A 16,244-nucleotide genomic window follows, 5' to 3' on the forward strand; every position below is an offset into this window, starting at 1 on the left:
CTGTTCCTCCCCTCTGTGCGCTGGTTTTTATGTTTTGCGGATGTGGGAGTGGAGTGAAGTGTGTGTGTGTGTGTGTGTGTGTGGTAGTGGAGGGGTTGCTGTTGATGTGCAAATGTGCATCATATTGAGAGCTTGTGAATAGGGAGGTGTGACGTAGAAAGAGAGCAGAACGCAGGTGCTTATCTCGGGGCTGTCACAGACATAGTGTGTCATATTCCTGGGGACTACCTTTCAAAAGCCACCGGCTCCAGCGCTAGAGCATCCGCCGAGCAGGGAGCACAGAATCCGCAGCTAACTTTCAGCATCAGTCAAGTAGGTTTGGTGTTGCGCTTGCTGTTTTTTTTTTTTTTTTTTTGGAGATGTGACAGTAGCTGTAGCCGTCTGTGGTCGGTGTGTTTGGGTAGCAAATCGAGCTGTTTGTTTCTGGATGTGTTGCAGCTGACAGCTCTGCGCGGGAGAAAAGTTTGGACGCTAGAACAAAATGTTATTATTTTTGGAATTTCATAATATATTTAAAAACAAAATTAACTTTTTTTTTTTTAAAGATATTTATTTATTTTAAGTCTTTCAAATAATTTTTTTTGTTATTTTTATTTTACAAATGAACTTTTAACAATTTTTGCTAGCACTCACGAGCGACTTCTTGATATTTAAACAGAACGATGAGCAGATTAGATGACTCAAAGTGCGTGTTTTCAAGAACAGCGACCTATTTTTTATAACAGTAGATGTCTGTCTGATAACAGTCTACCTAAATTAAAGTCCCTGTGCGTGTGCCGGAGGGTTTAAGCGAGTCTTAGACGTGTTAGCATTGTGTGTTAGCACAAAGCTCTGGCTTTTGGGTACAGCAGCTGAGCACACACAGCCCTTCCTGTCTTTCATCTCAAACTTTCAGGCTTTAGGCTCGCGTTAGCACTGCTTTCGCTCCGCTCTTTTCACAGTATAGGTCTTACGCCGATTGCTTTCTGTTTAGCACCTAAAAACGCCAGCTCAGATGCGTGTTTATGGATGATAGTATCATTGGAGAGGTGATATTTTAGATGCTATGCAACTTTGGATTATGCATGAGGACGTTGTTTGTAATTGTAATTCGTTTTTGTGATCGTGTTTTGAAAGTAGTCCTATTTTATTTATTATGCTTCAGTTTACTTGTATTTTTCTGAAGTCATTAGCATGTCAACAGGTTCGTTTTTATGATTGATATCTTTTTGCTGGTGTAGAATAGCTTGGATTTTTTTTATCAAAACCAAAAATATATTTAAAAACATCTAAAGGAATATTTCATTATCTAAAATTAAGCTTTATAAAACACCCACTGTGGTTATATTTATTTATTAATAAATATTTATTTTTAATCATCATGCAAAGCATTTTTGTGTTAGCGTGTAATTCCAAACGTTTTGTTAGATAATCAAAATGTACAACAGTTTGATCTCTTTCAATCCTAAATCTCCTTGTTTACAAAAAAATAATGTGATACTTCTAATCCATCTTGTGCGGTAAAGTATATTTCTCGAATGAAACCAAATCCAGATTATGCACCTTTGAAACTATTAGTTTAGTCGCCGCTACTAATGCAACACAGTTGCAATCTCCCCCTCTTAAACAAATTGAAGGGTGTTTTCTCTGATTCTCTCCATTTAAATGCCAGGCTTGGAGTTGCATTAGAGAAAAGCAACAGTTTCCTCCGGTGGAGCGAGAGCTCAGGGAACTGTCCATGGTGCTGCTCAGAAAACAAGTCCTGAATCAACTCAAAAAGAGGCCTCCGCTGTGTTGAAGGTCATCAGGGTTCAGTTTCAACCTCCGTGACCTCTTGACCTGCGGTTATAACACATTCGACAATGCAACTTTACGATTCTGATCTTCAATGTAATATATTAATACACACAACCAAAACGTTGAGTAACCGTGTATCCATGTAACGTCTTGTTACCTGTTTTTTTTTTCTATTTTGTTTTGTCCTCCTCAGCCCACAAAGCCATCCATGCACAAACTTCACTTGGTTAATCCAGGCAAATGAATTTTGTGGGTTTAATTCAACAAGGTTTTAAAAATGTTCCATCTGCTGTGGAGCAGCTGGTGATAGACTGAATGTAATTAATTACTTAACTTTTGAACAGTAGTCCAGGAAAACAGAGCGCCGTGTGTGTGTGTGTGTTGGAGAAATGCAAGTGAAAAAAAAATCAGGAGCGTGGCTGGAAGATTACACACGTTTGATTTTTAGCGCTGACCGTTTGATGCGATGACTTTGGATTTATATTCGCAATTAAGCGAAAACGTGTAACGAAAAGCTCGCTGTCTGATTGGCTGGAGTGATGCAACATATCGAACGTTTCAAATAAAAGTGGATCGATTTGTAGTCATAAATAGAAGTAGGAAAAAGGCAGCGAGCCATGTTGTGTAATTAAAATCACATAGGCCTTTTTTGACACTTTTTTTTTTTACTCCTCTTCCCGCTCTGAATACATTTCAGCATCTACCTTGATAGCAGTGTTACCTCATTGGCTGCGGGTGCGTTTGTTGGCCTAACTATAAAGGATCTGCCTGCACCCTTGTGGGTTGGGAAGAATTAGGATTTATGAATTTATTTCCTCTGTTGTATTGTTTAAACAGCTTTGGTTCAGTTTTGATCCTTTCCTATGCCTTTGAGGCTGTTCCATGGTGTCAGCTGTTGACTGATAGTAAGAGAACTGCCGCACAGTATGAATGAAAGAGAAGTAGCGGTTGGTAAACACTGATAAGGGATAAATAGAAAGCGGTCAGGCAGAGATAGTTCAGTGGGAGCCCAGATTGTGTGCGGTCTGGTAAAATGAGATTCTAAGCCTGTCCTTTTTTATTCTTCCACACCCCCCACCTCTTTTAACCACACCATCCACCACCCCTTCACCACACACACATCCATCCACCCCTCCGGATTGCGTTTGTCTGGAAAATCTCCAGTGACCTCGCTCGGCAAGTCCTGGGCTTTAGAATTTTTTTTTTTTAATGGTGTGTGTGTGTGTGTGTGTGTTTGTTTTGTCTGCTGACATGGGTCAAGTTAGCCAATAGACACGTCTCTGCTGATTATGGACAGCTGCCACTGCTGTGAGTGCCACCTTAATGTATTTTACATAGAATTATCAACAGAAAGACGATATGAAGTCAGAAGGACAGCCTTACTGAACATCACTTGTGTTGAAGGGCAATGTTAGTGAAGCACTTCCCCCCCCAAAAATCATTTTTTTGGGTTATGAATACAGTAGGGATATCAAGAGTCAAATGAAAAATACTATCTGCCTTTGATTTTTGTACAATTTTTTTTTGTTAATAGTTTGCTGTGATTTATCGGTTTGTGTTTTATATTGTCATAGCTTGGTTCAAAACCACAGGGCGACATTGACCGTGCACTCTTTTTATTTATTTATTTTTTTTAAAACTCTTGAGTATGATATAAGTAGTTATATTATGATTATAAATAATTTGAATAATTCTTTTTTCCAAATATTAATTTGGACTATGTCAAAATATCAGTGGAATGAAATTCTGCAAATAATGCATAAAAAAATTATGTTTTTTTCATTAATGTGACTTTGGCTGTGAATCGTGATCATTTTTAAGTAATTTTTCAAAGTATTGTAACATTAATACGAAGTTAAAACTTAAACAAATTTAAAAATAACATTTTAGGAAATTAAATTAATTAATAATGAATTTTCTAATTTTTACATTTTACATGGCTTTGATTTTAAAATGATCCTTTTGGTTTTATATTTTATTGGCAATTACATATTTATGCATTTTTGATAAATAAAATTATAGTATACATTTTATATTATTAAATCATTATATAATTAATAAAGAAATAAAAGCACGTCATTCAAATATTTAATCATTATTTTTTATGCATTTCATATTTAACTGATATTTAAATATTACATTTATTTTTATTACATGTCATGCTAATGTTGCACTTTGCATATTTTTTAACATTAATAAAGACCAAAAAAATGTATCGCATTTAATGCATTAATGCATTTTTTAAATCATTATATAATTATTAAAAAAATAAAAACACGCCATTTAAATATTTAATCATTATTTTGATGCATTCTATATTCAGCTGATATTTTAATATTTATTTTTTTGTATAATCATGCTAATGTTGAACTTTGCATCTTTTGTAACATTAATAAAGACTAAAATATAATGCATTTCTATAACCATTATTTAATTATTAAACAAACAAAAGCACATTATTTAATCATTATCTTTATGGATTTCATATTAACCTGGTATTTTAATATTGCATTTTTTATATACCATGCTAGTGTTGCACTTTGCATCTTTTGTAGCATTAATAAAAGATAAAATATTAATCGCAATCAATGCATTTCTTTAAACATTACATAATTATTAAAGACGAAAATATTTAAAATTTAAATATTTAATCATTATTTTTATGCATTTATATTTAACTGATATTTTAATAATTATTTTTTCGGCATATATCATGCTAATGTCGCACTTTTCATCTTTTGTAACATTAATACAGACCAAAAAACTAATTAATTGCATTTAATGCATTCATTTATTAGATTACGACTGAACATTTTAAGTTAAAGCAAGTTGAAAGCAAAGCATTTAGCTTTTTTCATCTATTATTTCCACCCCAATTTTGACCTTTACTTGAACACCCCTGAACTGTTTTTTATTCAATCCATCTTTTATGAGATTAGACGGACCTTCATGAGTTATACCTCGAGGGTCACCATGTGGTACATTTATACCTAAAATAGTTCAGCCCATTGTGCGTCGCTGCCTAATGAGATTGGTCGTTAAATGAATGACACAAAGGCTGAAGGGGGGCAAACGGGGGGGATTGAGACCCACTCGCTTTCTCCCCTCTCGCCACGCGACACAACAGCAAGACACGGCGTAACCTCGACCCCACAAACAACACCTTTGATGGAGCTGTGAAAAGCGAGCAGGGATGTGGTAAGTCAGATGGCCCTTCACTGCCCCGTGTGTGTGTGTCCGTCTGCGCCTCTGTGTTTGTTCAGACAGCCTCAGTGAGAAAGATCCTCGGCTGGATGGAGGGTTTGATCTGTGAAATGCATCAAGACAAGTGCGCTGCTTTTTTTTTGTAAAGCTGTCATTTCCAGGGTCGTGTTTTGAGAGGGGTGACGCTCCCGCAAGCATGTTTCAGACACTCTTCTTCACTTAAAAAACTCTTGACTTTAATTAACGCATTGTTTGTCTTTCCGTACGCGCTTTGTACTTTTGTGCCGGCTGTGTGTAGTTCTTGTGCGAGTTTTTGTTTAGTTATGCATTGGCGAGAGTGGCATTTCGATTATGTGTCGGTGTTTTATTGCAGTGAAAACTTAAAGTAGGTTGTCGCCAAGATGCGAGTCAAGAGCTTGTTTTAGTGGACTTTAGTGGACGATCGCGGATTGCTGATTGTTTCAGGGTGGATGTTGATTTAGAAGGATGGCAATTGATGTTTCGGTTCGCTTGTGAAGTTGGATTGCATGGTTGGATTTAAATAGATTGAATTGAAGTAATTGAAGTAAAAAAAGTTTGCATTAACGAGCGTCGAATAGATTTTTCATGCCTACAACTTTTATTTTTTTTCCAGTGTAGTGATTTTTAGTTTAAATAAATGTGGGTAAACAATTAGTGTGGGAATATAAAATAATAATAATGTAAAATAGTCATTTTTGGCTTCTCATAAATTTGGCATAAAATGTAGAATGCTTAAATAATGTACAGTAATATTTAATAGTTTGCGACATGTCTACTTTTTAAAATTAATTTGTGTTTTAAATGTGATTTTAAGTGTTATTTTAATTTTTTTTAAATAGTTTTTTAAATTAATAATGCATAATATATAAATATAATTATAATATATTTTTTATTACTTTTATACTGTTTTTTTTTTGAGAAAGTTAATTTAAAAAATCTATATAGTGTTTTTTTATTTTAGTTTTACTTATTTATAGTTTAAGGCAGCTAAATTATGTAAAATGACAAATGTTTTGTCTCCAAATAACAGAAATTTATATATATATATATATATATATATATATATATATATATATATATATATATACCCAGCTTATATATATATACCCAGCTTATATATATATATATATATATATATATATATATATATATATATATATATATATATATATATATATATATATATATATATACGGTTATGTATTATATTCGGGTAGCATTCAGGGGTGGCATGGTGGCTCAGCGGTTAGCACTGTCTCCTCACAACAAGAAGGTCACTGTTTCCCTAGCAGGACTAGTTGGCATTTCTGTGTGTAGTTTGCATGTTCTGTATATAGGTGAATTGATTAAACTTAACTTGTCCGTAGTGTATAAGTGTGTGTGTAAATGTGAGTCTCCAGCCTCCACTGCTGAGACTGCAGCTCTGCACAAGACTTTTGGCCAGCGGAGAAATTAAAATGATTGTGCCGAACTGAGTCTGGTTCTCTCAAGGTTTTTTTTTCTACACTCTCCTATTGGTGAAGTTTTTTTTTTTTCCCTCTCCGCTGTCGCCACTGGCTTGCATGGTTCAGGATCTGAAAAGCTACTCATCGATGAATTTGCTCTTCAGTGTTTGGACTCTCAGTAATGACTTTAAACCACACTGAACTGAGCTAAACTGAACTGAACTTAAACACTAAAATCTGAACTACCCTGATCCAGTTACTATGACCATTTATGTGAAGCTGCTTTGACACAATCTACATTGTAAAAGCGCTATACAAATAAAGCTGAATTGAATTGAGTGTGTATGGGTGTTTCCCAGCACTGGGTTGTAGCTGGAAGGGTATCCGTGGTGAAAAACATATGCTGGAATAGTTGGCGATTCATTCTGCTGTGGTGACCCCTGATAATACAGGAACAAAGAGGAAGGAAAATGAATGAATATATAAATATAATATTTGATTTTACTTTTGTATTTTATACTGTATTCTTTTTCTTTTTTTGGTGAAAGTTCATTTTAAAATAATTTACATAGTGTGTTTTATTTTAGTTTTAGTTATTTTAAGTTTAAGGCAACTAAATTAAGTAAAATGACTAATATTTAGTCTCCAGATAGCTAAAATATGAGTTAGTTTGTTTTGATATATACATTTTTTTATATTCAGGTAGCAATTAGGGGGCGGCATGTTGGCTCAGTGGTTAGCACTGTCGCCTCACAGCAAGAGGGTCACTGTTTTGAGTTCCAGCTGGGTCAGTTGGCATTTCTGTGTGGAGTTTGTATGTTCTCCCCATGTTGGCGTGGGTTTCACTCCAGGTGCTCCGGTTTCCCCCACAATTCAAACACATTCACTGTAGGTGATTTGGGTAAACTAAATTGTTTGTAGTGTATGAGAGTGTGTGTGTGTGTGTGTGTGTGTGTGTGTGTGTGTGTGTGTGTGTGTGTGTGTGTGTGTGTGTGTGTGTGTGTGTGTGTGTGTGTGTGTGTGTGTGTGTGAATGAGAGAGAGTGTATGGGTGTTTCCGAGTGCTGGGTTGCAGCTGGAAGTGCATCCTGAATGAATGAATGTAAATATAATATTTGATTTTATTTTTATATTTTATACTGTATTTTTCTTTCCTTTTTTTAAGAAAGGTAATTTTAAAAGAATACATATAGTGTTTTTTATTTATTTTAGTTTTAGTTATTTTAAGTTCAAGGCAGCTAAATTAAGTAAAATGAAAAAATATTTAGTCTCCAACTAGCTGGAATATGAGTTAATTTGTTTTGATATATTTATTTTTTATTTTCATTCAGCATTTACCCGTGACATTTAGTGAACATTAGTTCATTAGTTAACACTGATTAATGAATTAACTAAAACTAATCCATGCTTTTGTAACAGTATTTGTTTATCTTTATTAATTTGAGTTCATCGTTGGTTCATGTTTGCTTAGTTACATGGAATAATTATAATACATCCTTAGAATCTAATTAATATTTGTGAATGTCGAAATAAACACTCACTGAAATTATGAAATAGTTCACTCATTCATTCATTTTCCATCACCACAGCGGAATGAACCGACAACTATTTAAGTTTAGTATATGAAATATAGTTTATTTAATTTACCTATAGCACATGTCTGTGGACTGTTAGGGAAACCGGGGCATGCAAAACAAACATGCAAACTCCACACAGAAATGCCAACTGGCCCAGCCGGTACTTGAACCAGCAACCTTCTTTCTGTGAGGCGACAGCACTAAACACTGAGCCACTGTGCCGCCATTATGAACTAGTTTTTCACAATAACTAATGTACAATACAAAAAGAGCTCTATTGCAAAGATTTACCACATTTATTTTCTTGTAAGTAATGTCTAGTTTCAATGTTTTATTTTAGATATAGCATGACAACACCAGGGGTTGTATCTTGTGTTGTTTACAGTCATCCACAATCTGATGAAAGCAAAGAAAATCTGAAATCTGCAAATTGAAACAACTTCAATTTATAAAGTACATCTTTATGAAACATGTGATCCTTTGAAAGATACATATCTCTCCCCCCCCAGCCCAGCTTTGAGGATGTGGGTTAAGAGTGTTCAGAATCCATCCTCTTTATTAAATCCCAGGGTTAAGTCACATTTACATTTTGTTAAAGATTATTCATTTTATTGATGCATATAATCATGTTCAAGTTCCATCTGCTGCTCCGGGAAGCTTGTTTTGAACTCATAATGTGCTTTTTTTGACCTTTTAAGTAGGAAATAGTGTGACCTTATTGTAGGGTCACAAGTGTGTGTGTAAGAGAGAGAGAGAGAGAGAGAGTGAGTGAGTGAGTGAGACGTGTCCCTATACTGTATAAAACTAGCTATTTTACCTTAAAAAAGAATAATAAAATCAAATAAAATTAAGTTTTGTTGATTATAATTAAATATATTATGGTGGACTCGACTTTAAGTAAAATTTTATTTTATTTTTTTTAATATTGATATTTTTGATCTATATCAGAGGTGTCCAAAGAAGGACCCGCGGGCCAAAGTTGGCCTATGATAACCTTTAATTTGGCCCACCATCCCATCTGAAAAGAGAGGGAGAATGATGGGGAGTTGGTTGGTGCAAGTGCCTTTGACGGACATCATCATTTCAAACATGATCTTTTGTTTCTTTGTTTAATTGAGGAGCTACAAAAAAAACAAGTAAAATTAAATGTTTTATTTAAATGATGTAAATAAATCAGACTTTTAAAAGAGGACAATGCATAAGTCATCGGTGAGCAAATCACAGTAAAGGCAGTAGCAGCTCGACTAGTGTATTCATTGAACTCTATTGTGTTATAAATGGAATTGTTTATGCTTTAAGTTCATTATAAAATGGTAAATATGAGACTGTATCATTATTTTATCTGTTTTAAAGCAACATTTTCTAGTTAGTTTTAAATATTATTAAATAAAGTAGGAAATTATCCATGGCAAATTTAACGTGATGAGGCTTGATAAATTTAACTTCAGCCAACAGTTTGGGCACCCCTGGTCTATATCATAAATGCTAAAATAAAAGTGGTTCATATAAATAAATGAATAAATATAAATATAATACTAAATATTTATTAATAAATATCTAAATTTAATTTAGAGGCAACGCAGTGGCGCAGTAGGTAGTGCTGTCGCCTCACAGCAAGAAGGTCGCTGGTTTGAGCCTCGGCTGGGTCAGTTGGCATTTCTGTGTGGAGTTCTCCCTGCATTCGTGTGGGTTTTCTCCGGGTACTCTGGTTTCCCTCACAGTCCAAAGACATGCGGTACAGGTGAATTGGGTAAGCTAAATTGTCCATAGTGTATGAATGTGAATGAGTGTGTATGGATGTTTCCCTGAGATGGGTTGCAGCTGGAAGGGCATCCGCTGCGTTAAACGTGCAGGATAAGGTGTTGGTTCATTCCGCTGTGGCGACCCTGGATTAATAAAGGGACTAAGCCGAAAAGAAAATGAATGAATGAATGATAAATTTAATTTATATTTAGGAAAGAAAATGTGTAAAACAAATTGTTACTCAGAGTAGAATATATGCACTATTAACAATAATAAAAGTTATAAAAAATTATTTAAACAATATTAATAATTTTAGAAATATATTTATATAAAATTAAAAATAGACACTATTTGTATTGAATATATTTATTTACTATTTTTATTATTGTTATAATTATTGATATTTTATATATATATATATATATATATATATATATATATATATATATATATATATATATATATATATATATATATATATATATATATATATATATATATATATATATGTGTGTATGTGTATATATATATGTATATATATATGTATATGTATATATATATGTGTGTGTGTGTGTGTGTATATATATATATATATATATATATATATATATATATATATATATATATATATATATATATATATATATATATATATATATATATATACATTTATTATTTTTATTAAATAATATTTGTTTGTTTATTTATTTATGTATCTGTTTATTATTGTTAAACGGCACAAATATTCAACTTTAAGTGTAAAACTTTTCCAGTTTTTTTTTTCGACACATTTTCTGTTTTGTTTTTTTAAAGAACTGTAACAATAATAAATATGAATGAATATTTACTATTATCATCATAATTAATGTTTTACTTTTTACATAAGATTGGACACATAATACATATTTACATAATACATATAAAAACAATTTAATATTCATTCGTAAAATATAAACAAAACTCTCATCAGATTATAGTTCCTTATAGTAACTCCACACTTTAATGTGTGTGTGCTTTGTTTATGCTTTCACACTTCAGTGAACTCAAGCATTGTAGTTATCACTTTATGATTATAACCTTTATTTTACCAGGAAAGACACATTGAGATTAAAAATCTCCTTTACAAGAGCGTCCTGGCCAAGATTAGACAGTATACATGTCACATGGGTCTAACAAACAACAACAATTGACTGTTAACATGAATCACACACTGACAAACAATTCAAAACATTTCCAAGTCTGTGTTTCAGTTTCTAAATCATTGATACTCTTTTTAAAAGCCTTTAGTGAAATCAAGTTTCTAATCTGCAACTTTGTAGATTATTCAATCCAAAAAATGTTCCCATCTAAGACAGTAAATAAATATCCTGTGACCGAAGGCCATAGCTGAGGACAGGTTTTTTTACAAATGTAGTTCTGGAGATACGAGGGGAGTAAGCCCAATATAAATACATACCCAATACTTATTAAATTAAGGTAATTCTGTGAATGTTTTGACTTTTATTTCTTGCACCACACTCTATTTATCATAAAAACAAGTTTATTCGAATAAAGTGTTTATTCATCCATTCTATTTATTGCAAGATTACAGAACGAGACTTCATAAATCCATGATCCTGATCCCTCAGCCCTTTTGGACATTGGAGTTAAGTCCGAATTTCCCCCACTAGTCCTCTTTTTAATGCGTAAAATACTTAGGCGCAACTCTTTCCAAACAAAAGCTTGCTCGGACTGGGAATTCCTATGCCAGAGGTAAATCCGAGTTAACATGGATTTAGACTGGCATGAGTTAAAGGACTAGAGTTTGTAATCCAGGTGGCCAGGGGATTTCACCACACACTGGCAGAAATCACTTAAAAGTCCCTGATCGGGCTGAAATGATGACAGCACACACACACACACACACACACACACACACACACACACACACACACACACACACACAGGCGGAGATGTGCTGAAGCAGAGGTCTATGATGCTCCTGTTTGTTTGGATGCCAGAGAGAGGACTTTTAGCTCTTGCAGACCTGCTCCGCTCGCTGTCTGTGGGGATTCAAGCACTGCTCCACTCAGCCTGTGTGTCCTGAGCTCAAGTGTCACATACATCCACAAAACCTTTACGAGTCGACACTATATAATTTATGGATTTAATATATATTATTTTTATATTTATACTGTATACTCACAGCTCTTAGCTGTTAGAGATTGTATTATATTTACTTAAAAGTATTTTTACCTTTACAGATTGTTTTATTTTATTTTGTATTCATTTATGTATTTATTTATTTTTATTTTGTTTTAATTTGTTTTGTTTTTAGTTTTTTTAAATTTTGTTTGGTTTTAATTTGTTTTGTTTTTAGTTATTTTATTTTATTTAGTTAAGTTGTTACTATTATTTTTATTTTATGTTTATTAGTTTTGTTTTATTTTGTTTAATTTTTTTGTTTTATTTTTAATTTTGTTTTGTTTAAATTATTATCTTTTGCTTTATTTTTTTTATTTATTTTATTTTAATTTGTTTATTTTATTTTGCTTTATTTTGTTTTAATTTTTAAGTTTTATTTAATCTTACTTTAACTTGTTTTATTTAATTTTGTTTTAATTAGTTTTTATTTTATTTTAATTTATTTTATTTTATTTTGTGTCCTAAATAACTGACAAATAATAATATGGATCACAGTTTGTTGTAATTTTAATTTATTCATTAATTATTATTTTACGTTTAATATTAATTTGTTTTTATCTTATTTTTTGTTTATACATTTTCTTCTTTAGAGTAGAACTTTAATAGCATTTATTTAATTGTAATTAATATTTATTCATTTTTTATATAATCATAAGTAGTAAATTAATGTTAAAAAAATTATAGCTTAATTATATATATATATATATATATATATATATATATATATATATATATATATATATATATATATATATATATATATATATATATATATATAATTTGTATTATATACAAGCTGTATATAAAACAAAACGTTTTTTAATAGTTATATAATTTAATATATTCATAACTTTATTACATTTTAATAACTTTAAATTAACAACTTTATTAATTTGCCAATTAATTATTTACTGAGTTATTTATATTTATACTTATACAATCTATATATTCTTTATAAATGAACTTAAATATTGACCCTAATCAGTTGTAAATTTAATAAATTTATATTTTAACATATATATGTATATATTTTTTTCTTTAAATAGTTTTAGATAACTTTTATTATTGTAAACGGCGCATTTATTCTACTTTGAGAGTAAAGATTTGTATTACACATTTTTTTTGGTCCTTACAATATTTACTATGCTATCCTACTATCCTAAACAAATACTTAGTGGATGTCAAAAGATTTAAAAAAAAAGATATAGATAATGTAGAATATTATCAATTATTATTATTATTATTTTTAAACATTCACTAAATATCTGTTTTTTAAAGCATATGCAACAAATCAAAATCAGCTCTCGCTTTAGTAATCAACTGCATATTGCGATAAAAAAGTTTGTTTTCCACTTTTATATCCACCACATGTTTTCATTTGCAGCCTAGCAAAAATGCATCAGAACGTTGTCATCTAAATTCAAACTCTTTTATTGTTTCTGCCAGATTGTTTTTTCGGGGGGGATTTTGATTTGGTAATCAGAGCTCATCTCTTGTCAGTGACCGGCAGTTTCCAAACATATGCCACGAAGGGCAACCTTTCCCTTTTTTTCTTTCTGCTGGAGCAAGTGAGCAAACAGGAGGGCCAGTGTTTGTGGAGGATGAAGAAGCCACGCTGAAGTGGACTTGTTTAATGACAGGAACAGCTGACTCATTAGGCAAGTGCAGTGAAAGGTAATTAACCCTGGGAAAAGTACAGCTGCCATGCGAGCTGTTCATTTCAATCTTATTAGGAATCGCCAGTTTAAAGAGTCTTCTCCTTTCAAACCCTGCCCGTACTATATACACCCCCTCCTAACACCTCCTTTTTTTTCCTCCTCCATCTTTTTTTATGAACCCAAGGGCTTCGGAGCCTGGAGACCTGTCTTTTGTGCTGCAGGATTTAGCAGGATTGGTATAGTCGTGGCTTCAACAAATTGCCGAGCACCTGGTAGTACTCATGCGTCCTTTCTATTGAGATACCTTGCCGTCCTGAAACAATAGGCCGGATTGGTGTTGTGATAGCTGGTGAACAGGCGTGGACGGTGGGCTTCGGTAACACCTGGCCTCGATTGTGTCGCTTCAGATGCCCTTTTATGCTTTGCTAAAACCACATTAGGGCATGTGAAATTGCAGCCTTTTGAACTGAAGATGTACACTGACAAAAATGATGCATTGGGGTTACTGCATTTTTTTTTTAAGGTAAGTGGTTGCAAATAATATATATGGGCTGGATTTAAACAAACAACTTACAGTAAGTTCAGCTTAATTTGTTTGTTTAAATTCATTCCATGTAAATATTTTGCAACCACTTACCGTGAAAAACAGTTAGGAAATTCAATGAAGCAGTGTGCAGTTTACACACAGTGCAGTGCTAGTGGTAGCACATAGACTCAAAGTGTAATTTTTGCTACACTGTAAAAGCCAACAGTCAACTTTATCAAATGAAATGAGTGCAGTAAGTTGATCAGCATACTATCATCTGAAAAACATCGCAAGAATCAGATGCTTTATTTCCAGTGAAGACTTAGAGAAACTTGTTCATGCTTTTATCAGCAGCAGGTTGGATTACTGTAACGGCCTCCTCACTGGCCTTCCCAATAAGACAGTCAGACAGTTGCAGCTCATCTAGAACGCTGCGGTCAGGATTCTGACCAGAACCAGGAAATCAGAGCACATCACACCTGTCCTCAGGTCTTTACACTGGCTCCCAGTTACGTTCAGAATGGAGTTTAAAGTATTATTACTTGTCTATAAATAACTAAATGGCCTAGGACCTCAATACATTACAGATATGCTCACTGAATACAAACCTAACAGATCACTCAGATCTTTAGGATTAAATAAACTAGAGATTCCAAGAGTTCAGTCAAAGCAGGGTGAATCTGCTTTCAGCAACAACGCCCCTCGCTGCTGCAATCAGCTTCCAGAAATGATCAGATGTGCTCCAACATGAGACACATTCAAATCAAGACTGAAAACACATCTGTTTAGCTGTGCCTTTACTGAATGAGCACTGTGCTGCGTCCGACAGATCCCACTATTATTTCTTTCTTTTCTTTTACATTATCTTATAACCTATTTTAACACATTTTTATCTGTTTTAGCTATTTTTTATTCTTATTTTTATAATTCTTAATATTTGTTTTTATTTTCTTACACTTGTCTCTTTCATTCTTGTTTATGTGAAGCACTTTGAATTGCCACTGTGTTTGAAATGTGCTATATAAATAAACTTGTCTTGCCTTGTTAACTCAAAATTGACCAATTGTTAATTCTACCCATTTGAAAAGAGTTTTGAACTCAGTGTTGAAGGTAATGAGTTAATTAAATACCTTATTAATTCAACTTAAATGTAGTAAGTGCACAGTAATCATATAAATTAGTTTTTTTGGTCCCACTTCATATTAAGTGGCCTTAACTAATATGTACTTACACAGGAATTATTAGTTTGTTACAATGTACTTATTGTGTAAATACATGTATATTTACAGTGTACTTATGCTTGATTAATACATGTATGTAATTACATATGTGGTTAACTTTTGTAATTACATTTGTAAATACACTGTTGACCATCCCTTACACCTCAACCCACCCTTAAACCTACCCATGCCACCAAACCTGTTCATAACCCAACCTCTATCCCAACTCAAAAGCACCACAAGTGTTCTCAAATACATTATAAACACAGTAAGTACATTATATTTATTTTTTTGATGCAAGTACATAGTAGTTAAGGACACTTAATATAAATTGGGACCGTTTTTTTTTTTTAAACTCAAATGGTTTGTAGCAATTAGTTTCCTCAAACAGTTTGAGTAGCTTTAACTTAAGTTCTCGTCATTTATTGGGTTTTACTGTGCTCAAATTGCTTCATTTACTCAAGTTGATTAAGTTCACAGTACTCTTTAGGATTAGTTTTTGAACTTAAATGGTTTGTTGCAATCGGTTCCCTCAAATGGTTTGAGTTGCCTTAACTTATTGGGTTTTAAAGTACTCAGCTGAATTGAGTTCTCTTCATTTGTTGGGTTTTACTGTGCTCAAATTGCTTCATTTACTCAAAAGGATTAAGTTTACAGTACTCATTAGGATTTGTTGCAGTCGGTTTCCTCAGATGGTTTGAGTTACCTTCTCTTTTGGGGTTTTACATCGTACTTGTTCTAACTACTTATTTATTATGAGCTGAATCAACACAATTTTTGAGTTATTTTGGGGTAACAATTCTTTTATATTTAATTAACTTAAATTTGTAATAACAATAAGGTTAACTTTAATTATTTATGTTGGGTTACAGTGTATAAAAGTACTTTTTA

At 32.6% G+C, this 16,244-nt stretch overlaps 1 protein-coding gene across 4 annotated transcripts in view; it reads left to right on the plus strand.

Moving 5' to 3' along the window:
- The first annotated feature begins 208 nt into the window (after window positions 1-208).
- Window positions 209-16,244, plus strand: part of st18 (ST18 C2H2C-type zinc finger transcription factor) — a 107,274-nt gene continuing 91,238 nt past the window's right edge. For 2 of the 4 annotated variants that reach the window (XM_087310081.1, XM_087310083.1), the window contains exon 1: window positions 209-312. The gene's annotated coding sequence lies outside the window, so the exon portion shown is untranslated. Of the gene's footprint in view, window positions 313-4,896; window positions 4,975-16,244 lie in introns of those variants that run through there. The other 2 variants (XM_087310082.1, XM_087310084.1) reach the window with 1 other exon arrangement.

Source organism: Danio rerio, chromosome 24, assembly GCF_052040795.2.
Source record: "Danio rerio strain M-AB ecotype USA chromosome 24, GRCz13ab, whole genome shotgun sequence".
Taxonomy (NCBI): domain Eukaryota; kingdom Metazoa; phylum Chordata; class Actinopteri; order Cypriniformes; family Danionidae; genus Danio; species Danio rerio.